This window comes from Bidens hawaiensis, unplaced genomic scaffold, assembly GCF_021521415.1.
Source record: "Bidens hawaiensis isolate Kalapana, Puna unplaced genomic scaffold, B.hawaiensis_p1.1 tig00009413_1, whole genome shotgun sequence".
Taxonomy (NCBI): Eukaryota; Viridiplantae; Streptophyta; class Magnoliopsida; order Asterales; family Asteraceae; genus Bidens; species Bidens hawaiensis.
Genome location: NW_027491695.1, coordinates 54,841 through 70,715, shown reverse-complemented (window position 1 = coordinate 70,715; position 15,875 = coordinate 54,841).

Below are 15,875 nucleotides of genomic sequence, written 5' to 3'. Positions count from 1 at the left end.
TCACAACTTTGATACCAATCTGTAACACCCCGGCTTAAGCGGAAACGCCAAATGTGACGTACAAATTGCTCAAAACACATCTAACACTATTAAGTGGTAATATTATCATTAATTCATTAAAAGCATCAAGTACACAAGTTTGAAATAAATAAAGTACGTAGAGAAATATAAGATTAACTAGAATCTTGTCGTTTATTTTATTACCCTAATTCTAATGTCTTCTCCATGTGTAAACCTCTTGTAATAGTACATGTAACATATATATATATATATATAATAAAGTCAACTAACTGAATAGTTGGTGAGTTCACACAAGTTTGATATAAATATGTAAAAACCATACAATTCTATGAACAAGTGTAACAACGCATGCAAGGTCCGTTCCAATTGCTAACAACCAACGTACTAGGATAACAACGCATGAAAAGTCATTTCTAGTTGGTAACATCCAACGTACTTGGATCAGGGTCCATTTTCCACTCATAACTAAATGAACCTGAGTGCAAAGGGGGCGTATGATCATACTTATCGAAGAATGCATCAACGCACGCAAGTTTGAGCAAGTAACAAGTAAACACACAAGTCCATGTTACGTATTGTAGTTTCTACATAAATAAGTAAATGGTTTCATTTTAGTAGGATATATATACTACCTCCAAAAATGTAAAAGCATTAAAAGGGGTTGTGAGAAACTCACCTTGGCATTGAAGCTAACTTGAAATAAAATCAACAGACCAGACTTGGTTTGTGTTTTATAACCAGAAATTAGTATATATAAATAATATTAAAACTTCATTATCATCACTAATAAACCCTAGAATCAGTTCGAAAAATCAGTTCTATGATCGCTTAATCTTTGTTAGGCGTTTTGTTAGCCAACTAAAAATGATTAAAAACCATATATTACATACTTGATTTGGTGTCGGATTGGTGGTGAACCGCGGTTGGCCGGAGACGAACTTTGAAAATCAAGAGTGGTTATTTAGAGAGCGTATTAGGTTAAATTGATGATTGCAGTATGTTTAGATGTTAGTTTAGGTCCTATTTATAATAACAATTGGAGTGTTTTATCATTTAATATGCGTTAATGATATTGGCCGAAACTCTAGCGAGTGTTATGGCATTTACGGATTGAATACACGATATCCGGTGAATATAAAACAAGTTTTAACGTTATTAAGTCGTTATGCTTTAAGGTCAATGATCTTTAAGGGATTTAATTGAGTTAAAAATGCTTATTTGGGGTTTAACGGCTCACTGGAGCCGTTTTCCGGCCACCGTCGGCCGTCGTTGAAAAAATGACGAGAAGGAAGGGGCGGCTAGGGTTGGGTTATTTTTCATTATAATATATTAATTTAAGTTATATTTACATATTCAGCCCCTCAATTTTAAGCTAACTTTAATACAAAATTTAAAATAGTATTTACAATCTAAACTTTGGACTTTGAAATGTTATAAATAATGGAATAGAAGTTATAAAATTAGATATTTAACATATTATACCTACTTTGAGAATTTCGTCCTGAAATTAAGTAGAATAATCCCTATCAGATGAGGATACTTAGTTCGCATTTGGTCTTCCCGCTCCCAAGTGAATTCATCACCACACTTGGATTTCCAACGAAACTTTACCAAGGGTATATGACTACGTGTGGTTTCCTTATCTTTGCGATCCGTGATATCCACCGGTTTCTCAACAAAGCGCATTGTTTCATCAATCCGCGCTTCATCGAGTGGTATGTGAAGATTTCCCTCAGCTAAACATTTCGTTTTGTTAGAAACATGAAACATTGTATGAACGTTCGAAAGTTCTTGCGGAAGCTCGAGAGTATAAGCTACATTTCTGACATGTTCGAGAATCTTAAAAGGTCCAGCAAATCGAGGAGATAGTTTTCCTTTCTTGCCGAAACGAACCACCCATTTCCAAGGGGATACCTTGAGAAGAACACAGTCGCCAAAATTAAACTCGAGAGGTCTTCATTGATTATCTACGTAACTCGTTTGACGGCTACGATCAGTCAAGAGGTTTTTTCGAATTTTAACGTTTCTATTAGTATTATATTGAACATGTTCTGGGCCGAAGTTTTGGGTTTCACCAATTTCATTCCAACAGATAGGGGAACGATATTTACTACTTCGAATGGAGCCATGCCGGTACTCGAATGAGAACTGTTATTGTATGAAAACTCAATCAAGTGGAGATGAGAATTCCGGTTTCCATTGAAATCCATGACACGTGATCTAAGCATGACTTCGAGCGTTTTAATCATTCACTCAGATTGCCCATAGGTTTAAGGATGATAGGCTGTGCTAAGATCCAATCGAGTTCCTAATGCGGTTTGAGGCGATTGCCATAAATGAGAAGTAAAACGGCTATCACAATCGGAAATGATACGCAAAGGTATACCATGACAACAAACGATACGCTGAACATAAATCTGAGCAAGATGATCAATTGAGAACTTTTCGTTGATCGGGATGAAATGAGCGAACTTAGTCAATCTGTCGACTATGACCCAAATACCGTCATGGTGACTTCGAGTAGACGGGAGGTTGAACACGAAATTCTTATATTTGTCTTCCCATTTTCAAATAGGGATGTTTGGGTATACAAGTACCCAGCTGGTCGTTGATGATCGGCGTTAACTTAAGTGCAAGTAAATTATTTTGTCACATATATCGCGATGTCTTTGTTCATATCGGGCCACCGAAATGTGGACCGTATATCGAAATACATCTTATCGGCACTGGGATGAGTGGAGTATAGAGACTTATGAGATTCGTCCATGATGAATGTGCGAAGATCGTCACGATTAGGGACCCACAAACGATTGAAGTAATACAACAAACCATAGCGCTTAGTTCAAGTTGATTATCAGCACCACAAGACATTTACTCGTACATGTTACTCTAGGTGATAGAGACATGTTGAGCTTCAAAGATACGAAGTTGAAGATCGGTTTGAACGGTCACGCTATGAAGCAAAATCAATTTCACATGGGTCTTTTGACTAAGGGTGCAACGTTCGCTTTACCAGGGTGGTAACGAATTTTACAGTCATATTCACTAAGTAGTTTAGCCCATCGTCATTGCCGCATGTGTAGATCCTCTTGGTTGAAAGTATGTTGGAGACTCTTGTGGTCGGTGAATACCACACATTTAGCGTCGTAGCGGAAATGTCTCCAAATTTTCAACACGAATACGATGAAACCGAGTTCGAGATCGTGTGTCGTATAATTCCTTTCAATAATCTTAAGTTGTCATGAAGCATTAGAGATACATTTACCTTGTTGCATAAGGACACAATCGAGGCCTTGATTAGAAGCATCGTAATAGAAAACAAATTCTTCATTGCCCTCGGGGAGTGCAAGGAGCGGTGCTTCGGAAAGCATATATTTGAGAGTTTGAAAAGATTCATCTTGCTTTGGCCCCCATTCATAAGGTTTATCCTTGTCAGTTGAAGCTGGTGGGGGCAAAGCGATCTTGAAAAACTTAAGAATGAAGCAGCGATAGTAACCCGCAAGACCAAGAAATGAACGAATTTCAGTACGAGAGGTTGGAGTTTTCCGATTCTTAATGGCTTCGATTTTGGTTGGGTCAACATGGATACCCTTTTTCGTTTACTATGTGCCCTAAGGATGCACTTTGAGAAGTTAGCATAAGGTTGTTCCTTCCTTAAGAGGTCAAGGATGGAATGAAAATGATTCTCGTGCTCGGCTTTGGACATAGAATAAATAAGAATGTCATCAATAAAAACAATTACGAACTTATCTATGCATATGCGGTTCATGAAGTCCATAAACACTGTGGGTGCATTGGTTAGCAAGGAAGGCATAACCCTAAATTCGTAATGTCCATATCAAGTCTGAAAAGCAGTTTTTGATATGTCATCTTCATGCACGCGAAGTTGATGATAACCCAAAAGACGATAAGCCTTTGAGAAGCATGAAGCTCCTTGGAGTTGATAGAAAACATCATCAATTCGAGGCAAAGGATAACGATTATTGATTGTGAGCTTGTTGAGCTCGCGGTAATCGATCCAAATACGAAAGGATCTATCTTTCTTCTTGACAAAAAGAACGGGTGCGCCCCGTGGAGACGAACTAGGGCGAATGAACCCTTTCTCCGAAAGTTATTGGACCTGATTAGACAATTGTTGCATCTTGGAGGGTGCAACATGATAATGAGCCTTAGCAATATGGGTAGCATTAGTCACGAGATCGATTCGAAATTCAACTTCACGAATAAAGGAAGGCCAGAAACAGCATCGCGAAACACTTCGGGATACTCGCGAACTACAGGGATGTCTTCAATTTTCCGTTCCTTCTTTTCTACCACATGGGCTACGAATGCCACATACTTCTTGCGTAAGTACGTTTGGGCTTGAAAACAAGTTATAAGATAAAGACACAAACAAGTTGACCGTCAGAAAGCGGGATACGAATGAACTTCATGAAGCATACGATTTCAGCACGATGAGAGGATAACCAGTCCATGCTTACTATGATGTGTTAGTGCACGGTTTTTCGTCTTGAGTCTTTGTAATTGTCGTTAACGTATTTGTGGTTTAATTTATGTAATAAATTATTATTATTTCATGTAATTCGTTAATGTATAAGGCTAGTTCGCTAATGTCACACCCGGCCCTGAACGGCGGAAACAGCCGGGCGCGCGCGAGTGGGGATTGATAATTAAGCACGGGTCATTGCAAACATTCAAAGTAAGATTTTCATTGCGCATGAAATGTTTAATACAAATACATTACATTGTTTAAAGATTACATAAAAACATCCAAGTATAAAAACTGTTGAAGATTTCCACGCCATATCCCTTTTGCGTGGCGGGAACATCCGCGCGCATCGAAGGGATAGAACTAAAATCTTCCAAAAAGCTAGTTTTAGATGTTCAGCGTGAGGTGCTCTAAGTGTGACTCCATGCGCTACCTAGTTATCTCCTGAAAGACACGTAAAACATTTGAATCAGTATAAACTGAGTGAGTTCACAAGTTTTAGTAACTTGATAAATCGTATTGCATCATAGTCTTGATAAAAATCATTCTAAAACATAATTCTGATAGCATCTTTGAAACACATGCTTAGTAAAACATAGTTCTGAAAACGTTTCCTTTGATAAATCCGTCCCGCAGGTTACGCGCGAACATTTCTGAGAACCGTGCTCGTCTGTGTAAGTGGCGCTGCCACTACGAGCGAATAATACCGTCCCGCGGGTTACGCGCGGACATTTCTGAAAACCGTGCTCGTCTGTGTAAGTGGCGCTGCCACTACGAGCGAATAATACCGTCCCGCGGGTTACGCGCGGACGTTGTGCCGGAAAACAAGGCGCTCGTCCATGCAAAGAGGTGCGACCCCTACGAGCGGGCTCAATCCCATAGTACTGCCCCATGACCATACTAGGCACTCGTCCATGCAAAGAGGTGCGACCCCTACGAGTGGGTTGATCAAACCAGCAGTCCCTATCCTTAGAGTTCCAATGGTAAAGTGATCACTTACTCGAATCTGGTGCACTAACATCGAAAACCATAGATAACCACTTGCATTGCTCATCATGAAACATAATTTAAACACATAATCGCTTGCATAGCTTGTAAGTATACCATGATAAAACATTATTTCAGTACGTGTCCCTCGCCCCGAAAACAGTTTAAAAATAGTGAAAACAGTGAAAATAGGGGCTGTGAGACTCACCTGTGGTTCTTGTTAAGGGATTAATCGAGATTCGGGTTTTCTTGGTGTTGGCCTCGGAATTGAAGGTCTAGAATACGATTAAATAACAAGTATATATATATTAAGATCAAGAAATAGGAGAATATAAGGGTTGGAAAGTAGATCTCAGGGTTATAATCTCGGCTTACCTAGTAACAGGAACGGAATTGAAAATCAAACGGATGCTTGGACGATGATTAGTGCAATTTGCAGTTTTAAGAGAGAAGTTTGAAGTGTGTTTGGGTGATAATTTGGGTTACATATTTATAGGCAAGATTTAGGGAACACAATCCCTTGCTTTAGGGGATTGAAATCTTTTCATATCTAGGTGTAATGATGATAAAGTATGGAAATTATTATTATTTATTTAAAAGTGGAGGAGTGGATAAAAGATTCTGATTTGATTTGGACAGGACATGCAGGTCTGTGGTTGGTGAGAGTAGGGTGGCTGACAGTTGACTTTTCATGTTACAGTATGCTTTTTCAGGTGCTTTTGTCAGTGTACAGTTAAAAAGTAGAAATCTCTGAAACACGCAACTGTTTCCTTTTTGGGCGGGAATAATCCCCTTATATCTGGAGATTAGGCTAAGTGTTCTGCGCGTATAGCTTTGTGCGCATAGCTTTCTGCGTGATGGACATTTCTTTGCTGCGGGTAGGTACGTAACCTTCTCGCAGTCAGGGACATTGAGTTTCATTTGTAGATTCTCCAGGTGGTCTTGGTATTTCAACATAGTGATCAGTTATGTTGAAGTCAATTCCATCTTGGAGCTTCAGACAAACTAACTCTCAATGTTCCCGCCATGCGGGGAGGTTAGTTCTCATTCCGCACGCGCATAAACGATTTAGGGTGCACCCACCTTAGCATCATGCCGTACGGTCAACCCATCAGACAACATAAAGTTAAGTTACATGAAAACATAAAGCCAAAACATTCGCGCATGGCGCACATAACATATGCCCACGCTGGTTCTTACATCGCGCGCTCGCGCAGGGCGTACATAACAATTGCCCGCGCTGATTCTAACATAGCGCGCTCGCGCAGGGCGCACATAACGTGCCCGTGCTGATTCTAACATAGCGCGCTCGCGCAGGGCGCACATAACATGCCCGCGCTGATTCTAATATAGCGCGCTCGCGCAGGGCGCACATAACATGCCCGCGCTGATTCTAATTTAGCGCGCATAATATTCACAATCACCTAATTATTAGGTTGATTACTTAGTTTATAGGGTTGGGAAATTACCGGGTGTCACATTTTCCCTCTGTTAAGAGAATTTCGTCCCGAAATTTAGGAGACGTCGCTGGCAGAAGCCATGCTCTGAAAGAGGTGTGGGTATTTCATGCGCATCTGGTCTTCTCTTTCCCAAGTGAATTCAGGCCCACGCCTCGAGTTCCATTGAACCTTTACTAACTTGATTCTGCTTCTGCGTAACTTTTGTTCTTTCCAATCGGTTACTGCTATAGGTTCTTCTACGAAGTGCAATTGTTTGTCGATGTGAATCTCTTCCAACGGTAAAATCAACGTTTCGTCAGATAAACACTTTTTGAGGTTGGACACATGAAACGTATCATGAACTCCACTGAGTTCGGCGGGTAAACGGAGTTTATAAGCAACCGGACCGATCCTTTCCAGGATCTCAAATGGTCCAATGTAGCGCGGATTCAACTTTCCTCGCTTGCCGAAACGGGGGACTCCTTTCCATGGAGAGACTTTCAAAAGTACTCTATCCCCTACTTGAAACTCCAACGGTTTCCTTCGCACATCTGCGTAGCTCTTCTGTCTGTCGCGCGCTGTCTTAAGGCGATCCCGTATCTGAAAAATCTTGTCTGTTGTTTCTTGGATCAATTCTGGACCAGTCATTTGCTTGTCACCCACTTCAGCCCAGCACAGTGGGGATCTACACTTGCGCCCATACAAAGCTTCAAACGGCGCAGCCTTGAGGCTTGTGTGATAACTGTTGTTGTAAGAAAATTCAACCAATGGGAGATGAGTATCCCAGCTACCTCCGAAATCGATTGCGCACGCGCGCAGCATATCTTCCAATGTCTGGATTGTTCGCTCGCTTTGTCCATCCGTTTGGGGATGATATGCCGTACTCATGTCAAGACGAGTTCCTAAAGCCCCTTGTAACGATCTCCAAAACCTTGAGGTGAACCGACTATCTCTATCAGAAATGATGGACACTGGGACTCCATGTTTTGAAACTACTTCTCGAATATACAATCGGGCTAACTTTTCCATCTTATCGGTTTCCTTGATCGGCAGGAAGTGCGCTGACTTAGTTAGCCGATCTACAATAAACCAGATTGTGTCGTAACCCCCAGGTGTCCTTGGCAGTTTGGTAATGAAGTCCATAGAGATTTGTTCCCACTTCCACATGGGAATTTCTGGCTGTTGAAGCAACCCTGATGGTTTCTGGTATTCAGCCTTCACCTTCGAACACGTCAGGCACTTACTGACATACGTCGCGATGGCGCCCTTCAGATTGGGCCACCAATACAGCGCTTTAACATCTTGGTACATCTTGTCTGCGCCAGGATGTACGGAATATCGCGTTTTGTGAGCTTCGTTTAACACTTGCTCGCGCAATCCTCCCTTGAGAGGGACCCATATGCGGTTAGCAAAATATCGAGTGTCGTTTTCCTTGATCTCCAAATTCTTAATCATACCCCCAAGGGATTCGTTTTTAACAAACTCTGGTTTCAAGGCTTTTTGCTGAGCGTCTCTGATGCGGGTAGAGAGATCTGCGCGAATGGTCAACCTTAGAGCCTTGACTCGTAGCGTTTTTATTCGCTCCTTCCTACTTAGCGCGTCTGCTACCACGTTCGCCTTTCCAGGGTGGTACTTAATTTCACAATCATAATCATTCAACAACTCCACCCATCTTCGTTGCCTCATGTTTAAATCCTTTTGATCAAATATATGTTGAAGGTTCTTGTGATCCGTAAAGATTATACACTTTGTACCATAGAGGTAATGGCGCCAAATCTTTAACGTGAAGACAACCGCCCCAAGTTCCAGATCATGCGTTGTGTAGTTCTTTTCATTGGCCTTGAGTTGGCGCGAGGCATACGCTATGACTTTGTCTCGCTGCATAAGGACACATCCAAGTCCCTGATGTGAAGCGTCGCAGTAAACGACGATGTTATCCGTCCCCTCGGGCAGAGACAAAATTGGCGCACTACATAACTTCTGTTTCAACATTTGAAATGCCGCTTCCTGATTTTCGCCCCAAACAAACTTCTTGTCTTTCTGAGTTAGCGCGGTCAGAGGTAGAGCTATCTTGGAGAAGTTCTCAATGAAGCGTCGATAGTAGCCAGCTAGTCTAGGAATTGCCTCACCTCAGTTGGGGTTTTTGGCGCTTCCCAGTTTTCGATGGCCTTGACTTTGGAAGGATCAACGTGTATTCCTTTCTCGTTTACAACGTGACCGAGAAAGTGAACTTCTCTAAGCCAAAACTCACACTTGGAAAACTTCGCAAACAACTTTTCCTTCCTCAACAATTCCAAAATCAATCTCAGGTGCTGTTCATGCTCAGCTTTGGTTTGGGAGTAAATCAGAATATCATCTATAAACACAATTACAAATTTATCCAAGTATGGTTTGCACACACGGTTCATCAGATCCATGAATACAGCCGGCGCATTAGTTAGCCCGAAAGGCATCACTAAGAACTCATAATGGCCGTATCTAGTTCGGAAGGCTGTTTTCGGCACATCTTCCTCATGGACCCTAAGTTGGTGGTATCCTGACCGTAGATCTATCTTTGAATAATAACTGGATCCCTGCAACTGGTCAAATAAGTCGTCAATCCTCGGTAAGGGGTACCGATTCTTGACTGTCAGCTTGTTCAGCTCCCTGTAGTCAATACACATCCGGAAGGAACCATCCTTCTTCTTTACAAACAGTACTGGAGCTCCCCAAGGTGAGAAGCTTGGGCGTATGAAACCCTTATCCAATAGTTCCTGTAGCTGATTGGATAGCTCTTGCATCTCAGATGGAGCTAATCGATAAGGCGCTCGAGCTACTGGCGCAGCTCCTGGGACTAAATCAATACGAAATTCGACTTGTCGTGGCGGCGGTAATCCGGGCAAATCTTCAGGAAAAACTTCTGGAAATTCGCGCACTACTGGTAAGTCTTCAATTCTTCGCTCATCTCCTTCCTTCTCTACTACATGCGCCAGGAAAGCGTAGCACCCTTTCCTTAGGCACTTGCGCGCCTTTAGGCACGAAATCAGTTTCGTCGCAATTCCCCTTCTTTCCCCTTGAATCACCAAGGTTTCTTCGTTCAACAGTGGGATCCGAACCTGCTTCTCATGGCAAATAACCTCTGCGTGGTTCTCGACTAACCAATCCATACCTACCACAATGTCAAAACTTCCCAAGTCTATTGGCAACAAGTTAATATTGAACCCGTGACCTCCCATGACTATTACACATTGTTCAGTTCTTTCGTTCGCGCATAACTGCCTACCATTGGCTAGTTCTATAGTATAAGGCGTGTCTAGCCTACTGCTCGCTAGGCCTAGGGAGTTTTTAAACTCAGTGGATATGAAACTTAGGTCAGCGCCAGTATCAAATAAGACATATGCAAAATGGCCGTTAAGTAAAAACGTACCGGTTACCACATTCGGCTCTTCTTTTGCTTCACCCGCGCCGATCACAAAAGCTCTCCCGCGAGCTTGATTTCCCTTTTGCGGGCAATCCAGACTAAAATGCCCTGGCTTCCCGCATGCGTAGCAGTTGTCGCTCGTTCCAGCTTCTCTGATACGGCAATTCATCGTCTTGTGCCCTGGTCTGCCACATTTGGCGCATTCGATTCTTGCGCATTCACCCTCGTGGTGATACTTGCATCTGCTGCACCATGGGCGAGGCCCGCTGTACCCTTTTTGCGGTGGCTCCGCGGCTTGAATCGCGTAAGCCCTTACACTCTCTTGCTTCTTGAACGGTGGCTGCTTGGAGTCGGACCCTCGGTGGTGAGAGTTCCATTTCCTCTTGGGATCAGAGGTTCGCTGCTCGTTTCCGCGCGTAGTCAACATGCCCGCACGGACCGTATCCCTTGTAAGGGTGATGGCCCGCGCTACCGCCTCATCAAAGGTTGGGGGCGCTGCGGCGTTGAGCGGAACCCTAACAACAGGAGGTAACCCAAAGATATACCTCTCGATCTTCTTTTCTTCCGTGTTTGCCATGTCTGGCACCAACTGGCAAAGCTCGTTGAACCGGTTGTTGTAGGCGTCGATATCCGTTCCTATCATGGTGTGGTTCCAGAATTCCTGTTGCAGACTCTGAATTTCTGCACGAGAGCAGAACTTTCTCATCAACATTTCCTTCAGTTCCTCCCAGGTCTTGTGAAGAGCAACTTCTCGCCCCAAAGTCTTCACTTGAAGCTTCCACCAAGATGAAGCTGCTTCTTGGAACATGCAGGTCGCGTAAAGGACCTTCTGGTTCTCACTACATCTGCTAATGGAGAGAACTGTCTCCATCTTGTCAATCCAGTTGTAGAGCCCAATGGCCCCTTCGGTACCCTTGAATGGCCAAGGCCTACAGGCCATAAATGTCTTATAGGAGCACCCTTTGTCCAAGGCTCCTGATTCAGGTTCTGGGGTCTCGTTCTGACGACCCTGACTAGATTCGGCCTTGCTGGCCTCATGTGTCGCGATCGCCTGCGCGATTATTTCCGCGAGTTCCTCGGGTGTCATGGTAATTCCCTTGGCTCTGGTTGGAGGCATTCTTGTTCTTAAAAAGAAAATATAACAAACTTAGCGCATGTACCATGAGCACATAGTGTTTTTATCCTTAATGTTCACTAGACATTGTGTGACCCGTGTTCCTAAGTGTGTGTGGTTTTTCTTTAGAAAATATTTTCTTTGAAAAATACTTCATGCGATTCCCCGACGGTTATAGTCTAGGTTACAACTTCTTTTCCTAGTTCGCTATAACCAGTACTCTGATACCAATCTGTCACACCCGGCCCTGAACGGCGGAAACAGCCGGGCGCGCGCGAGTGGGGATTGATAATTAAACACGGGTCATTGCAAACATTCAAAGTAATATTTTCATTGCGCATGAAATGTTTAATACAAATACATTACATTGTTTAAAGATTACATAAAAACATCCAAGTATAAAAACTGTTGAAGATTTTCACGCCATATCCCTTTTGCGTGGCGGGAACATCCGCGCGCATCGAAGGGATAGAACTAAAATCTTCCAAAAAGCTAGTTTTAGATGTTCAGCGTGAGGTGCTCTAAGTGTGACTCCATGCGCTACCTAGTTATCTCCTGAAAGACACGTAAAACATTTGAATCAGTATAAACTGAGTGAGTTCACAAGTTTTAGTAACTTGATAAATCGTATTGCATCATAGTCTTGATAAAAATCATTCTAAAACATAATTCTGATAGCATCTTTGAAACACATGCTTAGTAAAACATAGTTCTGATAACGTTTCCTTTGATAAATCCGTCCCGCGGGTTACGCGCGAACATTTCTGAGAACCGTGCTCGTCTGTGTAAGTGGCGCTGCCACTACGAGCGAATAATACCGTCCCGCGGGTTACGCGCGGACATTTCTGAAAACCGTGCTCGTCTGTGTAAGTGGCGCTGCCACTACGAGCGAATAATACCGTCCCGCTGGTTACGCTGCGGACGTTGTGCCGGAAAACAAGGCGCTCGTCCATGCAAAGAGGTGCGACCCCTACGAGCGGGCTCAATCCCATAGTACTGCCCCATGACCATACTAGGCACTCGTCCATGCAAAGAGGTGCGACCCCTACGAGTGGGTTGATCAAACCAGCAGTCCCTATCCTTAGAGTTCCAATGGTAAAGTGATCACTTACTCGAATCTGGTGCACTAACATCGAAAACCATAGATAACCGCTTGCATTGCTCATCATGAAACATAATTTAAACACATAATCGCTTGCATAGCTTGTAAGTATACCATGATAAAACATTATTTCAGTACGTGTCCCTCGCCCCGAAAACAGTTTAAAAATAGTGAAAACAGTGAAAATAGGGGCTGTGAGACTCACCTGTGGTTCTTGTTAAGGGATTAATCGAGATTCGGGTTTTCTTGGTGTTGGCCTCGGAATTGAAGGTCTAGAATACAATTAAATAACAAGTATATATATATTAAGATCAAGAAATAGGAGAATATAAGGGTTGGAAAGTAGATCTCAGGGTTATAATCTCGGCTTACCTAGTAACAGGAACGGAATTGAAAATCAAACGGATGCTTGGACGATGATTAGTGCAATTTGCAGTTTTAAGAGAGAAGTTTGAAGTGTGTTTGGGTGATAATTTGGGTTACATATTTATAGGCAAGATTTAGGGAACACAATCCCTTGCTTTAGGGGATTGAAATCTTTTCATATCTAGGTGTAATGATGATAAAGTATGGAAATTATTATTATTTATTTAAAAGTGGAGGAGTGGATAAAAGATTCTGATTTGATTTGGACAGGACATGCAGGTCTGTGGTTGGTGAGAGTAGGGTGGCTGACAGTTGACTTTTCATGTTACAGTATGCTTTTTCAGGTGCTTTTGTCAGTGTACAGTTAAAAAGTAGAAATCTCTGAAACACGCAACTGTTTCCTTTTTGGGCGGGAATAATCCCCTTATATCTGGAGATTAGGCTAAGTGTTCTGCGCGTATAGCTTTGTGCGCATAGCTTTCTGCGTGAAGGACATTTCTTTGCTGCGGGTAGGTACGTAACCTTCTCGCAGTCAGGGACATTGAGTTTCATTTGTAGATTCTCCAAGTGGTCTTGGTATTTCAACATAGTGATCAGTTATGTTGAAGTCAATTCCATCTTGGAGCTTCAGACAAACTAACTCTCAATGTTCCCGCCATGCGGGGAGGTTAGTTCTCCTTCCGCACGCGCATAAACGATTTAGGGTGCACCCGCCTTAGCATCATGCGGGACAGTCAACCCATCAGACAACATAAAGTTAAGTTACATGAAAACATAAAGCCAAAACATTCGCGCATGGCGCACATAACATATGCCCACGCTGGTTCTTATATCGCGCGCTCGCGCAGGGCGTACATAGCAATTGCCCGCGCTGATTCTAACATAGCGCGCTCGCGCAGGGCGCACATAACGTGCCCGTGCTGATTCTAACATAGCGCGCTCGCGCAGGGCGCACATAACATGCCCGCGCTGATTCTAATATAGCGCGCTCGCGCAGGGCGCACATAACATGCCCGCGCTGATTCTAATTTAGCGCGCATAATATTCACAATCACCTAATTATTAGGTTGATTACTTAGTTTATAGGGTTGGGAAATTACCGGGTGTCACAGCTAAGGATGTTTAGCGAACTAGACTTTAAGTTAAATCGCCTCTGATTCGTTAGGGGATGTTAACGAATCAGGGGGCATTTCGTCTATTTAATATATGTAACAAAGTAGGATCTGGTTCGCTAGGGGATGCTAGCGAACCAGACCTATCTTCTATATATAGTGAACACTTTTCACTTGTTATTTAAGTTTTTGAGAGTTTAATTAACCATACTCTGTCCAAATACTCTCTAGATCTTCAACCTTAATATTATAAAATTACATATACTGATAATATATAAACATACACAACACCTAATCATACGTAATTATGAGTTAGATCTATTGTTAAAGTATTAATCAATTATGTTCAGATCTAAGATCTGTTAGTGTTATTGTTATTGAGATTGATACAATTTCGGGATCCAACAAGTGGTATCAGAGCTTTCGGGCTCAATTACACTTGATTTGGTGTTTAATTGGAATATTATTTTGTCTATGTTCTGTTTTTAGTGAATTTGGATCAATTTGAGGTTAATTGATTGAATTATGGTTAGTTTGGATTGGTTTTGAGGGGTTAACGGTATTGGTAAGGTTTTGTGAAGTGGAATTGAGGTTTGATTTGGTTTTGAGGTGATTTGGTTTTGATTTGAATTATGGCCGAAACAGAGTTGAGGTTTTGATTTAATTGAGTTAGTTATCGAGGTTAATTGGTTACGAGGTCAGTTTTTTCGGATTCGTGATTGTGTTACGAGTATTTTGATAGGTAATTTGTGGATTTTGGTTTAGAATCGAGTGTGTATTACGGATCTGGAATTCCTGGTTTTCTGGGTTTCGTGTTTATCATTTCCAATTTTATGGAAATTTCAATTGAAGATTTGAAGATTCAAAGATGAAGATGATTCGCTATGTTGATTCGTTATCAATTTCACTTTGATTCGTTCATTCAACTGTCAATTCGTTACTTATTTTACGTGATTCGCTAGTTAGTTCGCTATATTAGCTGATTCGTGTTATCTAATTCGCTGACTGGGTAAACTGATTTGTGAGACACGTGTCCACCTTGGGATTTGTGTCATAACAACCTTTGCCACGTGGCATAAGGTATCAAAGTTTGTTACAAACGGTTGTAACAACCTGATTCGTTATAGTTGATTCGCAAAATCAACTGTAGTAATTCGTTACAATCTGTTCGTTGTCTAATTCGTTACAAGAAACATTTAGTTCTCTAAGCCTGCAGTTCGGGATTGACTTAGTCAATTCGTTATTGTTGACTAGTTCGTTGACTGATTTTTTGACCATCTGATTCGTGGTCTGAGTTGATTCGTTAATCACTTGATTCGCTCAAATCAATTCTTGTTCGTTAACATTAATCTTTATTTCGTTAAGGATTTATTCGTTAATTACTGTTCACAGTTCGCTATAACTGTTTACAGTTCGTTAAATCTTATGCATTATACCCTTGAAGTTTTAATCCTTGTCAAATATGGCTGGTATGTATGCATTAGCTTCTCAAAACATGTTGATGCAACAAATGTTGCAACTTGATACCGAGATAGGTTCACATTCTAAATGTCCAAGATTGATGAAGTTTAGTGACTTTGCCAAGTGGGAACCTCGGTTTCGTGCTCATTTGGGGTCTGTTCATCCTGATTGCTCATATTGTCTCGATGAAGTTTATAAGGAACCATTGATTGGTGATGATACTGTTGGTTTTGTTCCTAAAGCTGTTTCTCAATATTCACAAGAAGAGAAGAAAGCTCTGGAAATCGAAACAAAAGCTTCTTCCACTCTCACTATGGCATTGCCAGAAAATATCTTTCATCAAGTGGGTAACATTAAGAGATGTGCTTCTCTATTCCAACATCT